The sequence below is a fragment of the Zingiber officinale genome, chromosome 6A (genome assembly GCF_018446385.1).
Source record: "Zingiber officinale cultivar Zhangliang chromosome 6A, Zo_v1.1, whole genome shotgun sequence".
NCBI classification, from domain to species: domain Eukaryota; kingdom Viridiplantae; phylum Streptophyta; class Magnoliopsida; order Zingiberales; family Zingiberaceae; genus Zingiber; species Zingiber officinale.
The window spans coordinates 31,524,409-31,539,446 of NC_055997.1; positions in this window are offsets into that span (position 1 = coordinate 31,524,409).

A 15,038-nucleotide genomic window follows, 5' to 3' on the forward strand; every position below is an offset into this window, starting at 1 on the left:
GGAGTGCGGAGTCACACTTAGAAGATCATGTTGTCGATTCTCTATAAATTATAAACAGTTGCTCACGACTAAGATGGAAAGGAACAAACCATCAGAATAGACGTAGTGTAATTAAGTATTAGTTTATCTTGACTAATAAATTACACTGATACACTTTAAGTGTATTGAGTAGGATCATTTAGGTAAGTTCTTTTTGTACTGATTTAGTAAAAGAACTAGACCTTAGTTATTATGGAAGTGTGTGCTCTTAATTCTAATATAATAACAAGCATGTATATTTAATATTTATTTCTTTGACTTATCAAAGGGTGAGGTTTAACTCGATAAATCAATATGCCCGATAAGTTGAGAAATGATATTACTTATAGTATGTGTTGTTGATTATAGAAGGAATCTGTGTCCTAGTTATCTAGGGTGAGAATGTCCCCAAGAGGAGCTCATAAGGATTGTCATGTTAAATCCTGCAGGTGGACCTAGTCCAACATGACAATAAAGTTGGGTGGTACTACTCTTGGAGCTAGATATTAATTAAATAAGTTGTCAGTAACTCACTTAATTAGTAGACATTCATAATCTTAAACACAGGGAAACTAACACACTCATGATAAGAAGGAGCCCATAATGTAATTTGGGATTGGTGCGGTAGTGCCGTAATAACTCTCTAGTGGAATGAGTTATTATCGATGAACTTGAGTTGTATGTTCGGGGCGAGCACGGGATACTCAAGCTCATCGGAAGGCCAAAATCAATTTCACCTCTAGGTCCCTGCTGTAGCCTCAATAAAGCCTCAAGTCCATCCAAAGAAAAGTCTATCTTGGTGTCCAAGAAGGGGTCGGTTCATTGCTTGGTGACCAAGCAATGGCCGGCCACATATTCTCTAGAAGTGGCCGGCCCTTGCCTTGGGAAAGGGGGTCAACCGCAATATTTAAATTAGGAAGGTTGTTTTTGAATTTTTAAATTTCCTCATATATTTACAATTTGTAAAAAGAGAGATTTTAAAAATTTATAAAATTTTCCTAATTTAAATTAGGCCACAAGGTTTTAAAAGAGAGTTGTAAAATTTATAAAACTTTCTTTTAAAAAGAAATATTATTAGAGATGTTTTAAATTTTAAAACTTGGTTTTAAATTTTAAAATTTTCCTTTTAATATCCACATTAGAAAAAAAAAAAAGAGAGTTTGTAAAATTTTTTTAGAAGTTTTCTTCTTTTAAATTTTATAAAAAAATTTTCTTTCTTTCCCTTTTAATAAGTGGTCGGCCACCTTGCTTGGTGCCCAAGCAAGGGGTCGGTCAAATAATTAAACATCAACAAATAGTTGTTTAATTAATAAATCAATCTAGGATTGATTAATTAAAATGAAAGAAAAAGAAAAAATTAAAAGGAAATAGGAATGAGTCTAATTTTTTATAAAACTCTTTCCATAATTTTCCGTTGGGAAACTAATATAAAAAGGGGGGAAGGGGAGACCTTGAAAAACATAACAATTGATATTGTGTTGTCGGAGATCATCAAGTGGTCGGCCCCTCTCCCTCTCTTCCCTTTGCTCTCTTTTGCTCCTTTGTGGTGGTGGTGGCCGAATTCTAGAGAAGGAGGAGAAGCTTTCCAGGTGGTGTTCGTCTTGGAGGATCATCGCCCACACGACGTCTAAGAGGAGGCGAGGGATACGACAGAAGATCTCGAGATTTTTAGCATACAAGGAAGAGGTATAACTAGTATTTAATTTCTGCATCATACTAGTTAATTTTTCTTTGTATAAATACCAAATACAAGAGGCATTCTATTCTTGTTTTTCGAATTTAATTTCGATGTTGTGTTCTTTTTCTTTTTTCCTTGTGATTTGATTGTTCCTTTTGGTTAACCTAGAGTTATATAAGGAAATTAAATATTAACTTTCCTTAAAAGGCTTTGTCTAGTCGGTGGTGGTTGCTCCCATATCCAAGAAGGCCAAGTGCCTCACCATGCAATACTGGAAGCCAATTTTGGAAACTAATATTTAATTGAATTTATAACCTAGGTGATTTGGATCAAACGTGTTAAGTTCCGCAGGAGATCCAAATCTAAACCTAAAAGAACATATAAGTTAAAGTTGGAATCAAACGTGTTAAGTTCCGCAGAAGATACAAGTTTAACTTAAAAGAACACATGGTAGCTGGGAAAGGTTCAGATCACGTACAAAATTTTTGTACAGTGGAGCCATTGGGTTTTCCGAGTAGCAACCAACAATTGGTATCAGAGCTAGGGTTTTGCCTCTGTGTATTTGGTATTAGTTTAATTATGCACATGTCATACATAATTTAGGCAGGATAATAGTAGGATATGCTAACTTTGTGGATGCAACATCCAATTATTATGGCTTATAGATATTGTGTGTGTGATTGGACCCTTGGACATGTCAAGGAAATTTTATTGTGTGTGCATGATTGTGTTATAAAATATAGCAGGAGCTGTATTTAGTTTTATTAGGATTTTATTTTTTTTGATCTAGTTACATGTACATTCCTTTTATGGAATATAGGATCGATGGATGTAAATTTTATTTTATGTTTAATCTAGTTTACATGTACATTCCTTCGAGGAATATAGGATCGAAAAATATAAAATTCTATTTATGTCGCGGATCGAATCTTGCAAGGCGTGGAACCTTTTGATGATCAGAGTGGCGCAGCGGAACAAGGAGCAAGATGGATGCGACAACTAGACCCGGTGGCGGTGGCCAAAGATGGCAGCAGCTAGGGATGACGACACATGGAGGACAAAAATAGATAAAAGCCATAATAGTTGAAAATTAGTTTTTCTATTTATTGCTTTTGTATTGTGCTGTGTGTGAATGTTAGTGTACATGTTTAGTAGGCTAGCATCATCAAAATTCCTTACTTTAAATAACTAAGTGGGAGAGGAATTTATTTTAGTGAATTCTACGGTCTCCATTACTGGTTTGTAAGTGATGCAAACAAACTTGCACGTTGGCTCTGAGTGTCTTCCTCCATATCGGATGAGTTTGTTTGCGGATCACTAGACCAAACTTCCATTTCGGATGACTATAGGAAATTAATTAAGAGCGTGTGATCTTCCCCATCGGAAGGGGCACAATCTTATTAATGGACTTAGTGTCAAGTAATGGTATATACTTAGGCACGTCTAATAGTATCCTCCCCATCGGAGTCACTGCTATTATTTGTGTGACCGAAGGAAACCAACTATTAATTTTATTTGTCAAAAAGTTAGGTTGACAAAATAATAAAATTAATGGGATAAACCCTCCTTTTATAAATATTGAATTTGTATACGTCCACACTATCGTAGCATACAAAATTCACAGTGTTTTAAGATGTTGGTTAATTTAAAATAGTATTGTTTGAGGAATCAATATTATTCTAAATTTAGAGTTCTGACCAAAATTTATTTTGTGATTCTTAGGATGACTTTCAACCCACTGCCATTATTCTAAAAGAAAACAGACTTACTGGTCCCAACTATATAGATTGGAAAAGAAACCTGGACATTGTTTTAACTGCTAAGGGCTATAAGTTTATACTGTCAGAGGAATGCCCAGAAACACCTAGCAATGATTCTACCCCAGAGGAGATTCAGCATCATAGTAAATGGGTAAAAGCTGATGAGATGGCGCGGTGTTACATCTTGGCTTCGATGTCAAATGTATTATAACATCAGCATCAGGACTTACCAACAGCCTATGATATAATGAACAATCTCAAGGAACTCTTCGGACATCAGAATCGGGCTGCTAGGCAAGAGGCAATGAGAAAACTAATGACAGCCACCATGACTGAGGGGACTCCCGTGAGGGATCATATTCTCAAGATGATGGCTTACTTAAACGAAATACAAGTTCTTGGAGGGGAAATTGATGGGGAAACCCAGGTCGATATCATCCTCCAAACGCTGCCCAGAAGTTTTGAGCATTTTCGCCTGAACTATAATATGAATAAAAGGATGTATTCATTGGCGGAACTTCTGACAGAACTTCAGGCAGCCGAAGGGTTGTTTCGTCAACATTCTCAAATTCACTATGCTGAAAATGGTTCTACTTCTAAGCCGAAAGGCAAGAAGAAGAAGAAACAAAATGGCTCAGCAAAGAAGGTGAATAAACCTCAAGGTGCAGGACAAAAAGCTGGAATAAAGAAGCCGAAGGGCAAGCAGACTGGACATTGGAAGGCAGACTGTCCTCGTAGGAAACAGAACAATAAAGGTATATCTCATACTCTAGTAGTTGAAACATGTTTAGCGGTGTTATCTACCAGCACCTGGTGTGTAGATACGGGAGCCACTGATCATGTCTGCAATTCTTTGCAGGGGTTCCAGGAAACCCGGCGACTATTTGATAGAGAGATAACTGTCTACATGGGCAATGCTACTAAGGTGGCGGCTGTTGCAGTGGGAGACGTCTACTTATCATTTGATAGGAATAGGAAATTGGTTTTAAGGAATTGTCTTTATGTACCCAGTTTTAGAAAGAATTTAATTTCAGTTTCTAAACTGTATTTGGATGGATATTCAGTTTCCTTTAGTAACAATGTGGTTATAAAGAGAAATAAAGTGATTATCTGTTCTGGTGCATTGGTTGACAATTTATATACTTTAAATCCAATTTCTCCCACCAAGCAAAATATGGAAATTAATAACACATCTTCTAACTCTAATAAGAGAAATGAACCTTCAGAAATGAACCAAACACATCTTTGGCATCTAAGGCTTGGTCATATTAACTTAAGTAGGATTCAAAGGCTTGTAGCCGATGAACTCTTGGGTCCATTAGAGTTGGAAAACTTTCCAACGTGTGAATCCTGCTTGGAAGGTAAGATGACCAAGAGACCTTTTAAGGCCAAGGGGTATAGAGCCAAAGAAGCGTTAGAATTGGTTCATTCTGATTTGTGTGGTCCTATGTCTATCCAAACTAGAGGTGGCTTTGAATATTTTGTCTCTTTTATAGACGATTATTCAAGATATGGATACATTTACCTAATGCGCCGCAAGTCTGAGTGTTTTGATAAGTTCAAAGAGTACAAGGCTGATGTGGAGAAACATCTAGGTAAAAGTATCAAGACACTACGGTCTGATCGTAGTGGCGAATACCTCTTAGGAGAGTTTAGGAATTAGTTATCAGAGGCCGGGATTCAATCCCAATTATCCGCACCTGGTACACCCCAACAGAATGGTGTAGCAGAACGAAGGAATAGGACTCTTATGGAGATGGTTAGATCGATGATGAGTTATTCAGAATTACCAAATTCGTTTTGGGGATATGCTCTGGAAACAGCAGCGCACATTTTGAACTTAGTACCTTCTAAATCAGTATTTTCTACTCCCACAAAATTATGGAATTGGTGGAAGCCCAGTCTGAGACATATTCGGATTTGGGGTAGTCCAGCACATGTGCTGAAACAAGATGCTGATAAGTTAGAATCTCGTACAGAAGTTCGTATTTTTGTGGGGTATCTCAGAGGAACGAAAGGCGGTTTATTTTATAGTCCTAAAGATCAAAAGGTCATTGTTAGCACCAATGCCCAGTTTTTAGTAGAAGACTATATAATGGATCACAAGCCCAGTAGTAAAATTATTCTAGAAGAACTTAGAAAGGACACGTCTACTTCAGTACCAACAGTACAAGATGAAGTACCACAAGAGACTGCAACACGTGTCACACATGATACACAACCACAGACGGTGCCTCGTCATAGTGGGAGGGTTGTAAGGCAGCCCGAGAGATTCATGTTTTTGGGTGAGTCTTCGGACTTGATCCCAGGCAAACATGAACCAGATCCCCGGACATATGATGAAGCACTCCAAGATATAGATGCAGTATCTTGGCAAAAGGCAATGAATTTCGAAATAGAATTTATGTATTCTAATAAGGTCTGGGAGCTTGTAGAACCACCTAATGGTGTAAAAGCCATTGGCTGCAAGTGGATCTATAAAAAGAAAAGAGGGACAGATGGGAAGGTAGAAACCTTCAAAGCAAGGCTTGTTGCGAAGGGGTACACTCAGAAAGAGGGAATCGATTATGAGGAGACCTTTTCGCCGGTAGCTATGCTTAAGTCTATCCGGATACTCTTATCCATTGCCGCTCATATGGATTATGAGATTTGGCAAATGGATGTCAAGACAGCTTTCCTTAATGGAAGTCTTGAAGAAAACATCGATATGAAGCAACCAGAAGGGTTCATTGAAAAGGGCAAAGAACATCTAGTGTGCAAGCTTAATCGGTCCATTTATGGACTGAAGCAAGCTTCAAGATCTTGGAACATCCGGTTTAATTAAGTAATCCAGTCATATGGATTTATTCAGTGTCCGGATGAGTCTTGTGTATACAAGAAGTGTAACAGAAATATGGTGGTATTTCTTGTACTATACGTAGATGATATTTTGTTAATTGGCAACAATGTCAAGGTATTATCAGACGTAAGGGTATGGTTGTCCAAACAATTTGATATAAAGGACTTAGGAGAATGTGCACACATCCTTGGGATCAAAGTTATAAGGGATCACAAGAAAAGAATGTTGTGCATATCCCAAGCTTTATATATAGATACAATCCTTGCTCGTTTTAGCATGCAAAACTCCAAGAAAGGTTTCTTACCTTTTAGGCATGGAGTAGCCTTATCTAAAGAGATGTCTCCAAAAACATCAAAGGAGATTGAGGACATGAAGGCAGTTCCTTATGCTTCGGCTGTAGGAAGCCTTATGTATGCAATGTTGTGTACGAGACCTGATATCTGTTTTGTCGTGGGCATGGTTAGCAGATATCAAAGTAACCCTGGACAAGGACATTGGACTGCAGTAAAGCATATATTAAAGTACCTGAGAAGGACTAGAGATTATATGCTAGTTTACCAAGCAGACGATTTACTCCCTGTGGGTTACATGGATTCGGACTTCCAATCAGATAGGGGGACAACAGTAAGTCTACATCAGGCTATGTGTTTACTTTAGGAGGTGGAGCCATTGCATGGAGGAGTGTTAAGCAGAAATGCGTCTCAGACTCAACCATCGAAGCTGAGTATGTGGCAGCCTCTGAGGCAGCCAAAGAAGTTGTATGGCTCAAGAACTTTCTAATGGACTTAGATGTGATTCCTGGTTTGCCCAAGATCGTCACAATTTATTATGATAATAGTGGAGCAGTTGCAAACTCGAAGGAACCACGAGCCCATAAGGCAAGTAAACATATAGAGCGCAAGTACCACCTGATACAAGACATCGTTAAGCGAGGAGAAGTTGTCGTCGCCAAGATAGCATCAGCAGATAACCTAGCAGATCCTTTCACTAAGGCCCTTCCGGCGAAAGCTTTTGATCGGCATGTGGAGGGGATGAGAATCAGATGTATGACAATAGATATGGCAGCTTAGACTTTTAGTATAAGAGGGAGATTGTTGGAGTGTATACTTAAAAGTATAGCTTTTGTACACATTTATTTTGAAATAAAGAATCACATTGGTCAAATGTTTGCATTTATTTGTTAAATGTAATTGTTCAATTAATTTATATAGTAGATAACATGGAGTGCGGAGTCACACTTAGAAGATCATGTTGTCGATTCTCTATAAATTATAAACAGTTGCTCACGACTAAGATAGAAAGGAACAAATCATCAGAATAGACGTAGTGTAATTAACTATTAGTTTATCTTGACTAATAAATTACACTGATACACTTTAAGTGTATTGAGTAGGATCATTTAGGTAAGTTCTTTTTGTACTGACTTAGTAAAAGAACTAGACCTTAGTTATTATGGAAGTGTGTGCTCTTAATTCTAATATAATAACAAGCATGTATATTTAATATTTATTTCTTTGACTTATCAAAGGGTGAGGTTTAACTCGATAAATCAATATGCCCGATAAGTTGGGAAAATGATATTACTTATAGTATGTGTTGTTGATTATAGAAGGAATCTGTGTCCTAGTTATCTAGGTTGAGAATGCCCCAAAGAGGAGCTCATAAGGATTGTCATGTTAAACCCTGCAGGTGGACCTAGTCCAACATGACAATAAAGTTGGGTGGTACTACTCTTGGAGCTAGATATTAATTAAATGAGTTGTCAGTAACTCACTTAATTAGTGGACATTCGTAATCTTAAACACAAGGAGACTAACACACTCATGATAAGAAGGAGCTCATAATGTAATTTGGGATTGGTGCGGTAGTGCGGTAATAACTCTCTAGTGAAATGAGTTATTATCGATGAACTTGAGTTGTGTGTTCGGGGCGAGCACGGGATACTCAAGCTCATCAGAAGGCCAAAACCAATTTCTCCTCTAGGTCCCTGTTGTAGCCTCAATAAAGTCTCAAGTCCATCCAAAGAAAAGCCTATCTTGGTGTCCAAGAAGGGGTCGGTTCATTGCTTGGTGACCAAGCAATGGCCGACCACATATTCTCTAGAAGTGGTCGGCCCTTGCCTTGGGCAAGGGGGTCGGCCGCAATATTTAAATTAGGAAGGTTGTTTTTGAATTTTTAAATTTCCTCAGATATTTACAATTTGTAAAAAGAGAGATTTTAAAAATTTATAAAATTTTCCTAATTTAAATTAGGTCATAAGATTTTAAAAGAGAGTTGTAAAATTTATAAAACTTTCTTTTAAAAAGAAATATTATTAGAGATGCTTTAAATTTTAAAACATGGTTTTAAATTTTAAAACTTTCCTTTTAATATCCACATTAGAAAAAAAAAAGAGTTTGTAAAATTTTATTAGAAGTTTTCTTCTTTTAAATTTTATAAAAAAAATTTCTTTCTTTCCCTTTTAATAAGTGGTCGGCCACCTTGCTTGGTGCCCAAGCAAGGGGCCGGTCAAATAATTAAACATCAATAAATAGTTGTTTAATTAATAAATCAATCTAGGATTGATTAATTAAAATGAAAGAAAAAGAAAAAATTAAAAGGAAATAGGAATGAGTCTAATTTTTTATAAAACTCTTTCCATAATTTTCCGTTGGGAAACTAATATAAGAAGGGGGGAAGGGGAGGCCTTGAAAAACATAACAATTGATATTGTGTTGTCGGAGATCATCAAGTGGCCGGCCCCTCTCCCTCTCTTCCCTTTGCTCTCTTTTGCTCCTTTGTGGTGGTGGTGGCCGAATTCTAGAGAAGGAGGAGAAGCTTTCCGGGTGGTGTTCGTCTTGGAGGATCGTTGCCCACACGACGTCTAAGAGGAGGCGAGGGATACGACAGAAGATCTCGAGATTTTTAGCATACAAGGAAGAGGTATAACTAGTATTTAATTTCCGCATCATACTAGTTAATTTTTCTTTGTATAAATACCAAATAGAAGAGGCATTCGATTCTTGTTTTTCGAATTTAATTTCGATGTTGTGTTCTTTTTCTTTTTTCCCTTTGATTTGATTGTTCCTTTTGGTTAACCTAGAGTTATATAAGGAAATTAAATATTAACTTTCCTTAAAAGGCTTTGTCTAGTCGGTGGTGGTTGCTCCCATATCCAAGAAGGCCAAGTGCCTCGCCATGCAGTATTGGAAGCCAATTTTCGAAACTAATATTTAATTGAATTTATAACCTAGGTGATTTGGATCAAACGTGTTAAGTTCCGCAGGAGATCCAAATCTAAACCTAAAAGAACATATAAGTTAAACTTGGAATCAAACGTGTTAAGTTCCGCAGGAGATACAAGTTTAACTTAAAAGAACACATGGTAGCTAGGAAAGGTTCAGATCACGTACAAAATTTTTGTACAGTGGAGCCATTGGGTTTTCCGAGTAGCAACCAACATAAGTATCCTTACTCCTTAGCTAACTTAAAAACTTAAACCCTAGATTGCCCACTATTTCCCAAGAAGATGTAAAAAAAATCAAATTTGACATTTTGTTTGCTTTTCCTAATTTGTGTCAATTTAAATTAAGCATATTCCTCAAATTTTGGCACAATTTAATCTTTTAAAAAGTAATCAATTGAGTTATGGCTTAAATTTGTCTTTTACTTTCTAAGAACATACCAAAATCTCAACTTGGTAGTTCTTATTATTTTCTTAAATTGTGTCATTTAAAATTTCATCCAATTTCTCAAAATATGACACATTTTACTCTTTCCAAGAGTAAACCCTTTATCCTTTTCATTTTCAAAAGTTAATAATAACCTTGAAAATGCTCCTTGAGTGCCAACTTCATCATGATCGGGTTAACTACCCTTACACTTAGAGTTGACACTCTCTAACCCATCTATGGGTTAGAGAAGATGCTCCTAGGAACCCAAAACCTATTGGTGCTCCTTGGATTCTCTAGGTACTCACTAGGGATAACTTCCCTAGATACCTTCCTAGTGACCTTGTTTGACTTCTTAGAAGCCTTGGTCACATTTTCTAGGTCAACCATAGGGATTGCTTCCCTTGTGACCTTCTTAGTGACTTTCATAGACTTCTTAGAAGTCTTAGTCACATGTGTCGTAAAAATACTCTTAGGGATGACCTCCCTAGTATTTTTGGCTTGCTCAGTAGGCCTAGGGTTGGTTCCATAACTATATGGAACCCTATGGTAAGAAATTACATCCTTCTTGGTTTTAGGTTTGTATCCCAAACCCTTATAACCATTGGATGACTTTGATACTTCTAGACCTAGGTTTTGACTCTTGGACCCTTGTGTCATATTTGTGATTTTTCTAAGAGTCCTCTCTAATTTGTCAAGTCTTGACCTTAAGACTTGATTTTCCTTCCATAATTCTTCGACCTTAGGTTTTTCACTAAAACCTTGATTTTTCTTCTTCTTAGGCAAATACCTAGAATCCTTAGGGTTCTTGCCTAAATTCCTATCTACCTTTCTAAACCTAGGTTGAGAGGTTTTAGCATGATAAGCTACATGATTTTCCTTAACTTTATCATGCCTCCTATTTTCATGGTAAATAGCATTGAAATGATATAAATTAGAACTATCATGCTTTTTACCATTATTTAAGGGGATAGGTTCAATGAATGATACCTTCCTTTTTACCTTGGAGGCTCCCCCTTGAGTTGAGCTTCCTCCTTGAGCCTTGACCGCTTTCTTCCCCTTAGGACATTGACTCCGGTAATGTCTCTATTGATTGCACAAAAAGCACACAATGTGCTCCTTGCTCCTCTTTGTTCCGGGAGCGGTCTCCTTGGGCTTCTCCTTGCCCTTTTGTGCCACTTGGCCCTTCTTCTTGGCCAATTTAGAGCATTTACTTTTGTAATGTGTCCTTTTTCCCTACACTCAAAGTAAATAATATGATTTTTGTTATTTTCTATTGAAATTGTTATACCTTTGCTTGTAGGGGTGGCTTCTTCTCCTTTTGATCCGGAGGTAGAAGCTTCCTCTTGATCCGAACTTGATACTCCTCCAATAGATTTGTCTTGACTTGTGGAGGTGGAAGCTTCTTCATCCTTTTTTTCTTTTGACCCGGATGTGGAGGCTTCTTCTTGCTCTTGATCCGGTGTCAATGAAAAATGCTCCCCCTCAATCCTAGAGGTGGAGGCTTCCTCATCCTCATCTTGTACATGAAACAAGGAGTATGCTCCCTCCTTGCCTTCTTCATTGCATTCTTTTGAAGATGAAGCTTCTTGGACTTCCTCTTCTTTGGAAGTTGAGTATTTCTCAACTTCGAATTCTCCTCGTGTTGGTCTTGCTCCAATGAGTCACCCTCTTTGGATTCCTCTTGATTCGGTACAGTGGAGGGTTCTTCTGTTGGTTGCTACTCGGAAAACCTAAAGGTTCCACTGTACAAAAATTTTGTACAAAGGTCTGAACCTTTTCCTAGCTACCATGTGTTCTTTTAAATTAAATTTTGGATCGCCTGCGGAACTTAACACGTTTGATCCAAAACTTAATCTATTTGTTCTTTTAGGTTTTGACTTGGATCTCCTGCGGAACTTAACACGTTTGATCCAAATCACCTAAGTTATTAATTCCATTAAATATTAATTTCCAAAATTGGTTCCCAGTACTAACGTGGCGAGGCACATGGCCTTCTTGGATATGGGAGCAACCACCACCGACTAGACAAAACCTTTTAAGGAAAGCTAATATTTAATTTCCTAAAATAACTTTAGGTCAACCGAAAAGAACAATCAAATCACAAGGAAAAGAAAAACAAAAGAACACTATATTGAAAACAAATTCGAAACACTAGAATCGTATGCCTCTTGTATTTAGTATTATTTCCAAAAATAACTAGTATGATGCAGAAAGAAAAATTACTAGTTATACCTTTTAGAAAGACCTCTTGATCTTCTACCATATTCCTCTTCTAACCTCGGACGTTGTGTGGGCAACGATCTTCCGAGATGAGAACCACCTAGGCACCTTCTTCCTTCTTCCTTCAAGTTTCGGCCAAGCACAAGAACTTTCAAAGGATGAAGAATTTTCCACCAACCAAGCTCCAAGGGATGCATGCTTTCTCTCCTTCTCCTTCCTTGATCCGGCCACATCCTCCAAGCTCCAAGATATGATAGATTTCGGCCACAACAAGAGGAGAGAAGAGAAAGGGAAGGGTCGGCCACCACACCAAGGAAAAGAGGGAGAAAATAGAATAGAGTCCTTAGCCTTGAAGCCTCCTCTACCCCCTCTTTATAATCCTAGGTCTTGGCAATAAGGAAAAATTAATAAAAACTTCCTTAATTCTTTTGCCATTGAAAAGGAAAATTTATTTAATTAAATACAATTTTTCTTTTCAATTTGTAATGGCCGGCCACCACATAAATTCTCCAAGCAAATAAAATTTTAAACAAAAATTAAAACTTCCTTATTTGCTTCTGGAAATTTATAAAAATTTGTCCAATAATTTTTATCCCTTCATGATTGGTTTATAAAAAGAAAATTTAATAAATTAAAATCTTTCTTTTAAACATGTGGATAAAAAGAAAGTTATCTCTATAAATTAAAAACTCTTTTAATCTACAAATAAGGAAAAATATCAAATCTTTTCTTAATCTTTGTAGAAACTTATAAAAGAGAATATTTAATTTTAAACTCTCTTTTAAATCATGAACATGGTTAAAAAGGAAAGTTTTCTTAAAATTTAAAATCCTCCTTTAATCAACAAATAAGGAAAGATTTTTGAATTTTAAACTCTCTTTTAAACATGTAGATGATTTACAAATTAGGAAAGTTTTTACCAAAAATTAAAACCATCCTTTTAAACTACAAATAAGGAAAGAGATTAATCTCTTCTCTTAATCTTTTGTAGAAAGCTATAAAAGGAAATTTTTAATTTTTAAACTCTCTTTTAAAATCATGATATCCACATAAGAAATAATTTTAATAAAAATCCTTTTTAATATTCTAGTGGCCGACCACCTAAGCTTGGGACCCAAGCTTTGGCCGGCCACCTACATGGCTCATCCACTTGGTCTTGGCCGGCCCTAGCTTGGGTTCCAAGCTAGCTTGGCCGGCCCCATTGGATGGGTAAGAAGGTGGGTATGCGGTGGGTATAAATCTCTATATACTAGAGGCTACGATAGGGACCGAGAGGAGGAATTGGTTTTGGTCTCCCGATAAAATTAAGCATCCCGTGCTCGCCCCGAACACACAACTTAATTTTATCAATAATAATTCATTCCACTAGAGAACTATTATTGAACTATCGCACCAATCCCAAATTACATTTTGGGCTCCTTCTTATCATGAGTGTGTTAGTCTCCCTGTGTTTAAGATAACAAATGTCCACTAATTAAGTAAGTTACTGACAACTCACTTAATTAATATCTAGCTCCAAGAGTAGTACCACTCAACTTCATCGTCATGTCGGACTAAGTCCACCTGCAGGGTTTAACATGACAACCCTTATGAACTCCTCTTGGGGACATTCTCAACCTAGATTACTAGGACACAGTTTCCTTCTATAATCAACAACACACACTATAAGTGATATCATTTCCCAACTTATCGGGCTTATTGATTCATCGAACTAAATCTCACCCATTGATAAATTAAAGAAATAAATATCAAATATATGTGCTTGTTATTATATTAGGATTAAGAGCACACACTTCCATAATAACTGAGGTCTTTATTCCTTTATAAAGTCAGTATAAAAGAAACGACCTCTAATGGTCCTACTCAATACACCCTTAGTGTACTAGTGTAATTATATAGTTAAGATAAACTAACACCTAATTACACTACGAACTTCCAATGGTTTGTTCCTTTCCATCATGGTCGTGAGCTACTGTTTATAATTTATAAGGTACTGATAACATGATCTTCTGTGTGTGACACCACACACCATGTTATCTACAATATAAATTAATTGAACAACTACATTTATCACAAATGTAGACATTTGACCAATGTGATTCTTATTTCTAGATAAATGTTTTATACCAAAAGCTAGGCTTTTAGTATACATTCTAACAATCTCCCACTTATACTAAAAGACTAAGATGTCATATCTGCTGCCATACATCTGATTCCCATGCCTTTCAAAAAGCTCTTGCCTTAAGGACCTTAGGTTATCATCTGATACAATCTAGGCGGCAACAACTTCTCCTCGTTATACAATTTCTCGTATTGGGTAGTACTTGCGCTCTATTGTGTTTTACTTGCCTTATAGACTCATGGTTTCTTCGAGTTTGCTACTGCACCATTATTATTACAATAAATTGTAATAATCTTTGGACAAACTAGAAATCATATCTAAGTCTATCTTGAGGTTATTAAGTCATTCATCTTTTATGGCTACCTCAGAGGCTTGCCATATACTCAGCTTCTATGGTGGAGTTCAGAAAAATACCTATGCTTATCACTCTTCCATAGTTATGACTTTTCCTCCTAAAGTAAACACAAAACCCCGAGGTCGACTTATTATTGTCCCTATCCGATTGGAAGTCAAAATCCGTGCAACCTACAGGAACCAAATTAACTGCCTTGTAAGCTAGCATATAATCTCTAGTGCCTCTAAGGTACTTTTAATATATGCTTTACTGCAGTCCAATGTCCTTGTCTAGGGTTACTTTGATATCTGCTAACTATGCCCTTGGCAAAACAGATTTCTGATCTCATGCATAGCATACATTAGGTTGTCTAGCTGCCGAAGCATAAAGAACTGCCTACATGTCCTCAATCTC